Source organism: Lactuca serriola, chromosome 7, assembly GCF_051521515.1.
Source record: "Lactuca serriola cultivar US96UC23 chromosome 7, Lser_US96UC23_V15, whole genome shotgun sequence".
NCBI lineage: Eukaryota > Viridiplantae > Streptophyta > Magnoliopsida > Asterales > Asteraceae > Lactuca > Lactuca serriola.
Genome location: NC_136414.1, coordinates 98,780,707 through 98,791,075, shown reverse-complemented (window position 1 = coordinate 98,791,075; position 10,369 = coordinate 98,780,707). Strand labels below are relative to the sequence as shown.

At 31.0% G+C, this 10,369-nt stretch overlaps 1 long non-coding RNA gene and 1 other non-coding gene across 4 annotated transcripts; both read left to right on the top strand.

Moving 5' to 3' along the window:
* The first annotated feature begins 382 nt into the window (after positions 1–382).
* LOC145063614 (uncharacterized) lies at positions 383–4,265 on the top strand. 3 transcript variants are annotated; one of them, XR_013688025.1, is made up of 3 exons: positions 383–1,394; positions 1,494–2,487; positions 2,599–2,932. It is a non-coding gene; the product is annotated as an uncharacterized LOC145063614 (long non-coding RNA). The 3 variants fall into 3 exon arrangements; XR_013688024.1 differs by adding an exon at positions 3,991–4,265 and having other exon boundaries at positions 386–2,487; positions 2,599–2,765; XR_013688023.1 differs by having other exon boundaries at positions 383–2,487.
* Positions 4,266–4,686: 421 nt separating this feature from the next.
* On the top strand, positions 4,687–4,789 carry LOC145065072 (U6 spliceosomal RNA). Its single transcript, XR_013688224.1, has one exon. It is a non-coding gene; the product is annotated as a U6 spliceosomal RNA (small nuclear RNA).
* The last annotated feature ends 5,580 nt before the right edge of the window (positions 4,790–10,369 follow it).

The following is a 10,369-nucleotide window of genomic DNA, read 5'->3' as shown; positions in this document are numbered from 1 at the left end:
AGACGACACCTCTATGGGTCGTTTGTAGTCTGTAGTTATAATCAAAGTCTCTTGGAGGGAGAGCAAGAGTTTGTGTATAGATCTATACGGGGGTGACTCCCCCACACCTCAGCTGTTCGCTACAGTTAGACTCGGCCAGTCTAGGGTGACAAAATCTTAAGATCATTTCTGGCATCCAGAAAGGGCTAGCGGCGCAACTTATTGCCCGTTTGCCTTCAATCGATATGTATTGAACCTTTATTATTAGTGTTAATATTTCTAATAAATTAACATATTACAATCAATTCTTAAAACCTTAGCTATAGTGAAGTTGTTTCTCTTTCTTATTTTGACATGAAAGTCTTTATGTTTCTTATTTTGACACAGACCGCCATATGTTTTTCGATTGTTATCTTCACTACTTATCTGCTTTGATTACCGCATTGCCGTCCTTATCATCCAATAGTCTTCGTTTCCAGTTTTCTGATTTGCTATTTCTTTCTTCTTTAATTTTCGTTCACGTTCACCTCTTGCAGCAATTCTCAGTCTCCCTCTAAGAAAAACCCTAACTCTGTTTTATATATGTGTGTATGTTTACAGGTATTGAGACATGGTACCCCGAAAGATGAGGCCAAATGGGAACCCTGGTTTGAGTTCAGTTTATCTCCTTAATATTTTCTTTTCTTCAAAGTTGCGACATGTATTTGGGTAGTAGTTTAATACCTATTTGTTTAAATCCTAGTAAAATCTTACACCAACTATTTTGTCATAACTCGCATCACACCTTCCTATTCGTGTGATATTTTTGGATTAAACAAATCATGCATTTATGCTCAACTAGCTCTACGGGTATCCACATAAATTTGCTAAAATTGGAATTGCTAAAGGTCTTGCTGGCTCAGTTAATGATGGACTTAACTCATAAAGTATGCTTTCAAAAACAATTGCAATAAAAGCCATTTCAATGAATGTAATCACTAATTTTTAGTGAAAATACAAACATTCATATATCTTCTCTTTTTTTTCTTCATCTTAGAACCTCTTCACCACACAGGAAGGGCATTATTGGAAATTCAAAACTTTCAACTTTGCCTAAGAATGCAACGCAACCTATCCAATTTTATTTAAACTATGACGTTGTGGGTCACTCACCTGCTACAGACTACAAGAAAGTTGGGGATATAGTGAAAGTGACTTTAATCAAACAAAAATCTTGAAATTTATTGACTTTTTTTTAAATATAAATTTCATAATTATTTCAATTTTTCTTTCAGTTAGGTGAACCCCCTGTAACTTCTAATTTGGGTACACCTTCTTGTAAACCTCAAAATGATCCACCATTTTATGGAGATTATTGGTATAATTACACTTTAGATGATATAGTAGGGGAGGATAAAAAGCATGGCCTTCAAAGGGTGGTTTTCAAATTCACATTTTCCTTCTTGGGTTTTGTGTTATTTGTATGTTATTGTGTTAAGGGTATAATCGTCTTTTTAATATTTCATGTTGATCAGGCTTTAGGGCAGACATCAGATTGGTTTAGAAGAGCTTTAGATGTTGACTGTGTAAGAGGAAACTTGTGTTTAAGTGGTTATTCTACGTGTGGTGAAGATGGTGGTGTTCAACTTCCTCATGAATATGTTGAACGTAAATCTTGGTCAAGCTTTCATATTTGACCCATCTTTTTTTCCTGGTTTAAAAAGATGACATTTTTTTAAATCTTTACAGAGGATGTTGATTTAATGGTGGAGGCCGTGAGGCTTCAGGTATGTCAATAAGTGCTTAACCCATTATTTGTTGCAAAGTTAACAAAATAAGCTATGAGTGAGAATATGTTGAAATCGAATGACGGTATACTTGGACCACCTGTTATGAAATTATATTCAAGGGAAGAATTGATGGGTGATTGTCTTCATCCCTGTTACATTTTTTATTTTATAATTATCATTTTCTCTACCTAAAAAGATTTTAAGATTATGAAACATTTTTCAGCATTTCTTTTCTGATCGATTATATCTCGGTTAATCTGTTCTCTAATAACTTCTTTTTGTAGATTTTTTGATATTTACAAATTTATGTATTAAAATGGTTAAAAGCTTTAATTCTTTTTGGTCACTGTAACAAAATGTTCAAGATCCTACTCTTCTAACAATGGGTAAAAGAAGTTGATTCCATCACCATCAACAATAAAGTCATTGGATCATATCTTAAATGGTAAGATTTTTGTTAATCCTTTGAATTTTTGTATAAAGGAGTACAATATCTGCACATGTGGTATTAGGAGAGGTCAGAAGGTGACTTTCATTTTCCTAAAAAAAGCATTTTATGTCTATAAGCAAACTTTTTCTAGCAAGTGCAGTTATGATTCCTCTTGGTGGCTTAATCTCTGAAGTGGGTGCTGGAATATTGAGTTGAAACATAAAGATACCAAAGAAGGGTAAAACTAATAAAATTTGTTGATTTATTGTTGTTTGGCAGGATATCAAAGGAATTATCACCACTGAAGAGGTTTGGATTTCTTAATTTCTTAACCTTATTATTCCCTTAAAATCTTTTAGCCACATTTGTTGCTACAAGTATTTGGTATGCAAGTTCTTATGTAGTTGGAACTTTTAACAGGTGTGTTGCTATGAGATTCTTCAAATGAGGATGCAATACCAAACATGCCCATCATTTGAATTCAGAGCACCAAAATTTTCCCATAGGCCATTTGCAGCTTTCATGCTTGTCATACTACAGAATTAGAAACTGATGCTTATCCTGCCTTTAATGAGCTTACACCAAAGGTATATCTTGAGTTGTAGCAATGTCATGCCTACACAATAATCTATCAAGTTGTAGCAATGTCATGCCTACACAATAATTTTCACTATTATAATGGGATAAGTTTTTCCATTTTCCAAAATATAATGTCTTGGTATGGAAGTCATTTTGAAAAATTGAACTTTCAATTTTTTTTTAATTTTAACTTTAAATATGTTTTGGTTGTAACGCGAATAGTTTTTAATGAATTAAGATATCTATAGCATTTTTTTAAATTAAGTTCATCTGTGGCAGTGCAAATTGCTTTGAATAATTGAAAATGGTTATTTTCAAAGTACTATGGTGTAATAAAAAGAAATTAAACTATGACTTAATAACCATACTAGCTCCACTCTATTATTTTTTCTTTTTTGTAGTCGGAATGGGGATATTATGTAGGGAAGTTTAGGGTTTGTGGTGGAGATCTTGATACCAACTTGGATCGTGATATCACTTTCCGAACTGATATTTCTACCATATGCCTGGGCTGCAAGAAATTAAGCCAAGGATAATCCAAGTGGACACTTACGATTCTAGACACACAAACCATAAGCTAATATGCTAGAGGATTCTGTGAGAGTATTATGAAAAACGAGAGCTTAAGATCGTGTATCTCTTCTGAAAAGAAGAGTCGTTTATATAATAAACGATATTAGGGTTTCATTAGGGTAGGACCGCTATGGGTTCCTTTGGAAACAAGTCAGGGTAATCCGAGTCTTAATGACGATTTAGGGTTACCAAAACTAACGAGTTTCGTTAGTTTTACCATAATCATCCTCAAGAATCGGAATAACCCACTATGTGCCATATGCAAACCCCGTGGGGGCGCCGCCCCTCGATCCCGCCCGCTGACCTGGCACTAGGACCCAAGCCAGGGGCTCTTCCCCCTGGACCCCGCTAGGGTCGCTGTCCCTAGACCCCGCCAAAGAGGCGCTGCCCTTTTGGAAACCCAACACCCAGGGGCGCTGCCCTCGGACCCCCGAATACTCGTCTAACCGACTACTAATTTGATGTTATACATGCGTACACTCCACACCACCTCGTCTAACCGACCCCCGAATCCAGTTACATAAAATGACATGGTAACACTAAAATCACCAACATATCGACACCATGAATTTCTGTTATGGTTAGATAAAAAGTTGAATGAAATTAACGTACACAACTGAAACCTATACATTGACAAAAATAAGTTAATCTTTGTTGCAGGAGAGAAATGGGGGAAGACATGAAAAGCTAATTTCTTAAAATGCCAAGTCTTATTCAACCGACCATGTAATTCAATATTATTACTTTTAATGCACTTTCAAAATTAGTTTAATAGTGTAATGCGAGACTTAAAGTTTACATATAGACTAATAGCAACTGAAGAAATTGATGTAAGATCATGGGTGTTACCCTGAAATAACGGAAAAAAAACACACAGTGTCGAAGGCGCTCTTAATTTCATCTAGTTTGTATCAATTTCCTAAATTCCAAAATTTCATTGGTTGACTTACCCATTTCATTTTGGGGATAATGACTTAGGAGGGTAATTAGGTTTTTAGTTTGTCCGTATTAGGTCACTAAGGTGTTTTTTGTGCGTATTAGACCAATATGGTTTTTATTACTGTTTAGAAATAGTCATTTTTACCGGTAAAACAGAAAGAAACTTGTAAAAAGGACTATTTCTAAATGGTAATAACAACCATATTGGTCTAATACGCACAAAAAAAACCTTAGTGACCTACTACGGACAAACCGGAAACCTAATTACCCTCCTAAGTCATTAACCCTAATTTTAAAGACATTGAGAATATATGACCATCAACAGTAAACTAGTTCATTTAGAACTCGTGTCGTCCTATATCGACCAGAAGAAGAACCTGCTACTGCTCTATATAGCGAAAATCTACATCTATAGTCATCCCTTCGGGGACATCCGATAAAATTTGAACGATACAGAGAAGATTAGCATGCCCGCTACGCAAGGATGACACGTACAGATCGAGAAATGGTCCAATTTTTTTAAAACTATTCTTCGTCTTCTCTGAAACCCTAATTCCCTTTTCAAATGCTAATAGAGTTCAATTGCAATTCTTACGTTTTAGTAGATGAACTACTGAAGCCATGACCAGAAAATATGTAGATTCCATGGTCAAATTGATCTTCTTGTTGATGTCTTCAACCATTTGTGGCAAGTAAGGGTGATCTTTCTTTCTATAAAGTCTCCTTTAAGTTTTTTACTTTTCCTGTTATTAAGTTTCATGCTTTATAAACTTTCTTTTATGTGTTGTATATAGTATGTATGTGTTTGTTTATGTGCTGATTTCTTATTCATTTTGCAACTTCGGTTTCTTAGTTCATGTTGTGGTTTTGTTCTTTATAAAATAACTGATAATATGCATCCTTTGCAACTCCCTGTTGGTTTTACATTTCCATTCGTTATCAAATGTAGATATTGATGGGAGGTATCAAAGTGAGATTGTTTTTGTACATATGGATGTTTTCATGTAAACATTTAAATGACAAAAAAGATGTTATTGATAAAATATTGCATATTTATTTAATGAAGATCATCAATCATATGAGTTTTTGGACTTCGAAATTCTGGAAGGGTTGTGTGATAAGTTTAAATGGAAGCAAATATTTTCAGTCAAACAAGTCAGTCACATTGATTAGTAAACATTTTTCTAAATAATTAGGGTTAATGACTTAGGAGGTAATTAGGTTTCTAGTTTGTCCGTATTAGGTCACTAATGTTTTTTCGTGCGTGTTAGACCAATATGGTTATTATTACCGTTTAGAATTAGTCTTTTTTACTGGTTAAACAGGCTGAAACCGGTAAAAATGACTATTTCTAAACGGTAATAACAACCATATTAGTCTAATACGCACAAAAAAAATCTTAATGACCTAATACAAACAAACTGAAAACCTAATTATCCTTCTATTCATTATCCCTTTTGTTGAAGGAACTTTTAATTTTTATTGATGATAAAAAAAAACACATAAATACAATAGAATATGTAGAATTTTGACAGATAGTTAATATAAAGATTAAAAAAATTAGATAAGAAAATTAAAACTTTTGGAAATGAAAGAAATGAAATGTTGTATTTTGTGCTTGAAAAGCTGTACGATAATGGAATTGAGAGACTAGAGAGCAACAAGTTAGGAAAATGATGGCATATTTGGGAGAAAGGAACAAGAAGTTAGGAAAATGATGACATAGTTGGGAGAAAGGAAGAAATAAATGAATATTGTAAAATTTGTGAAAATTGACCCATTTAGCTAAATTGTTTAGAATAAACATTCATATATAGATTTTTAGCCTATAAAATCTATGAATACTGAATATCTACCAAAATAATGATAATAAAAAACATATATTTTGTTGATCTGATATTATGTACATTATTAAAAAAAACATATATTTTGTTGATCTGATATTATGTACATTATTAAAAAAAAACATATATTTTACTGGGACACATACCACTAGTACGTGCAGCATTCGACAATATTCCAGAATTAAGTCCACCTAAACACCTTCCATTAGTGTTGAAAGTCTTAAATACACTGTGTGTAATTGTAATATATAGGATTGATGTTGGTGAAATACTACATAACCAATTAAATTATCACTTAATTGGAGTTTTAGTTTACAGGAACTTTTGTCATTTACCTTTGCAACTTCAAACACATATTTCTATACAAAATTTAAGAGAGCATTTTGATTCCAACATATAGCATATCATCCGACAACTTTTTGGAAGAAATCAACATTAAAAATATAATATTAGATAAAACATTTAGTTTAAGGGCACTTTTGTCATTTACCTTTGCAACTTCAAGCACATATTTCCTAAAAATGCTATAAGAATATATATATATATATATATATATATATATATATATATATATATATATATATATATATATATATATATACTAGGTGTGCACATGTTTAAAGCGGTGGCGACAATTATTACTTTTCAATAAATGATTTTTGTTTTAAGAAAATTTTATTCGACTGTTTCAATAGCTATATTAGAAAAATTCAATGTCTAACATTTAGACAAGCATCATGCCAACATTAAAAAAGAAACAAAATTTAATTGATGTTCTTTCCTTAAATATTTTCGATGATTATTATTTATCATAATTAGCTTTTGTGTTGTGAAAAGATGTCGGTTTGTGCATAAAAGATTTGTGCATTAAGTTATCAAGCATGTACCTCTTAAATTTCAAGAAATGTTCAATATGCTTTATAATATAGCTAATATATATATATATATATATATATATATATATATATATATATATATATATATATATATATATATATATATACAGAGAGAGAGAGAAAGAAAGAAAGAGAGAGAAAGAAAGAGGAATGATCATTTAAAAACTTATAGTTTTCCGAGAACCCGAGAACTAAGAGTGGAGCTTTAGATAAAAAAAAATGATGGTCAAGATACAAAGTGACGTTTTTGTAAATAATCAGAAATTAAAGATGCGGGGGCATGTCAATTTAATGAGACAAGGATATTATTGGAAACAAATATATAAATAAATTATATGTTAAATCTGAGTTTTTTAATTAATTAAGTTAAAAGTATAAACAAAAGAGAAAACAAAATAAATCTGAATGTGGCCGACAATCTTCCCCAAGTGAGCCTCATCGATTCCGAATATTTTTTTCTTCAATTCTGATGCCGACATGTCTGCCTCCTTGCGGCCGATGCCGGCGAGTCACCTATTCAGCACCAATAATGAACGACTCCCTCCTCCATCGACCGCCTCTCTACTAGTTTCATCAGCCACTTCTACCCCTGTCGAGTGTCGATCTGCACTCCTTAAACTCCAAATCAGCAATGGCGAATTCATGGACGAATAGGTCAGTATTGATCCATAGATGTTGAACATAATATTATCCAATATGATCCAAAATGTAATTATTTAAAATATTTATGATTAAAAATAACTTTCAGTTTAACTTGTTTATGATCCTTAATTTGTTATGATTTAAAAATATTTAGATTAAAATATTTTATAATGCTTAATTATATCTTTTATGATTCAAAATGAAATGATTCAATTTATATAATGATCTATAATTTTTTTTAATAAAAACATCATTTAATTGAATTAGATAAATATATTATTGATCCAAAATCATATAATTTAAAAATGATATGTCCCAAATACTATTATTCAAAATAATTTGATTCAAAATACTTTTATTCAAAAATAATACGATTCAAAAGGAATATGAACGAAGAGTATAATGATCGTTAATATTTTTATTATTTAAAACCTTTTCAGCAGTTAAATACTAAAACTCGTACTGATATTTAGTTTAAAAAATAAAAAAACAAAAAATAAATCAAAAAAAGATAAAAATAAACCAAAACACTAGAAAACTATGAAAAAAATTAAAATTCTTTTTAGAAAAAATAAATAAATAAAACGAAAAAAATAAAAACCTAAAAACAAAGTATATACATGTTTTAAAAAATGAAATTTAAAAAAAACAAAAAATGACCACTTAAATGACGATCCATGGACATTTGTCCCATGTGACTAAATGGGCAATTGTCCTCAAAGTCTTCACCATTTTTTGATCATCGCCGAAACTAGACGATATATATATATATATATATATATATATATATATATATATATATATAAAGAGAGAGAGAGAGAGAGAGAGAGAGTTAGGTTCAAATGTTTTCACTATCTATTGTGTACATGTATCACTGATTCTGGACCAATCATTTTAGTTATTTTAAGAAACTAATTAATGCATATTAAATGCTGAAGATGTAATTAATATTCATTACATCTTCAACATGTAATATGCATTAATTACTTTCTTAAATTAACTAAAATGATTGGTCCAGAATCAGTCATACATGCACACAATAGATAGTGAAAACAAAATAACCTAACCCTATATATATATATATATATATATATATATATATATATATATATATATATATATATATAGGTGAGATTCAACAGAGAGCATATAATAACAAGAAACAATTGAATTAATCATAAGCGTTAGAAATCACAATGATCTACTGCCAAGAGAATAGATATACACTTGTACATTTGACGCATATAGACTAGATTATACCAAAAACTACCTGTGTTTGTTTAAATTCTTTTTAAGCTATGTTTGTTATCGAAAAAAAACCGAATATAATATTTTTCATGATTTTTCATCATCTTTCCATACATATCCATGTTGATATATAAAAATCAAACATTTGTTTGTCGAAAAAAATAACCCATTTCGTTTTGATATATTTTTTTCCAATATTTAAAATAATTTTATATAAAAAAAACGTATTATACTAAAAATCTCAACAAATGATTTATTCACTTTTTTAGTCTGAACTGTATATAAATAAGTTTTCAGAATTCACAATGTGAATCTTACTTACTATTATTCACATTGTGAATACGTGCAAATTCTCAATGTGAATCTGAAATGAAATTTAGATTTGTTTACATTAATATTAATTTATGATTAAAGAGTACAAAAAATATGAATATTCACAATGTGAATTTGAGCAGATTCACAATGTTTCTGGTGAGTTCGATGAGAGGGAGGGCAAGAGGTTGCTCCGACAGCCTCTTTGCTACTTTTCTTTTGTTTAACAGTTTATAATGAGGGGAAAAGGGAAGGCAACATTCCAAAGGGTTGTTTAGTATGTTGTCTTTGTGGTCGGGTGACAACATCGGGTTTTAAACCCACAATAATATAATTATTATGTTCAATCATCAAACAATTAACCCAATTTCTCATCCACATTATCTTCATTATTCTTAAGGATCTTTCCTAAGAATCATCTATTCTTCATTTATTCATTCCTAAGGATTGTCCTATGGAATAGGCACGAAGTCCATCACTGTCAAGGTTTATCAAACAGGCACTAAGTCCATAGTTGTCGTTGTTATCTATTACGTACAACTGCCTTTGTTACCTATTAGGCATAGCTGCCAATATTATCCTTTAGGCGGCGCTGCCAGGATTTTTAAAGTACATTTGGTGAACACGTAGTTTAAAAACACCTACAGGTTGCGAGCCTGCTAGCGTTCCACTGGACTGTCTAGAATAGTTTGTGGTCGTCATTTATACTCTGCTAGATGACTGGATCAACGTAAAAGTCAAGGATTCTCATCATCTTTCACCTCTCATCATCTATGTCATCTTTCATGTATCATCCTTTATCTAACCATCTTTACCCAATATATGTATAGGTATAAAAATACATATACAGTTTAAATCATGTAAAACGTGTATAAATCGTTCATCTAGCATATATATCAGGAACACAGATAATAAGCACATATAGTATATATTAATATTAAATACTTCATATCTATGTGTAAGCTGAAAGTAACTATACGCTGACTTGTTAATGTGACTACGCGAAATTCAGGTTGCGCTTTGCTTGTAACAATTGATTTTTTTCCTTTGACGAAAGCTAGTATTATCATCACTAAGTTTCAGTCTAATATTTATTGCGACTAATTATTAGTCTAGTTTCATCATTAACTTAAAGTCCACTTTCATGATATATCAAGT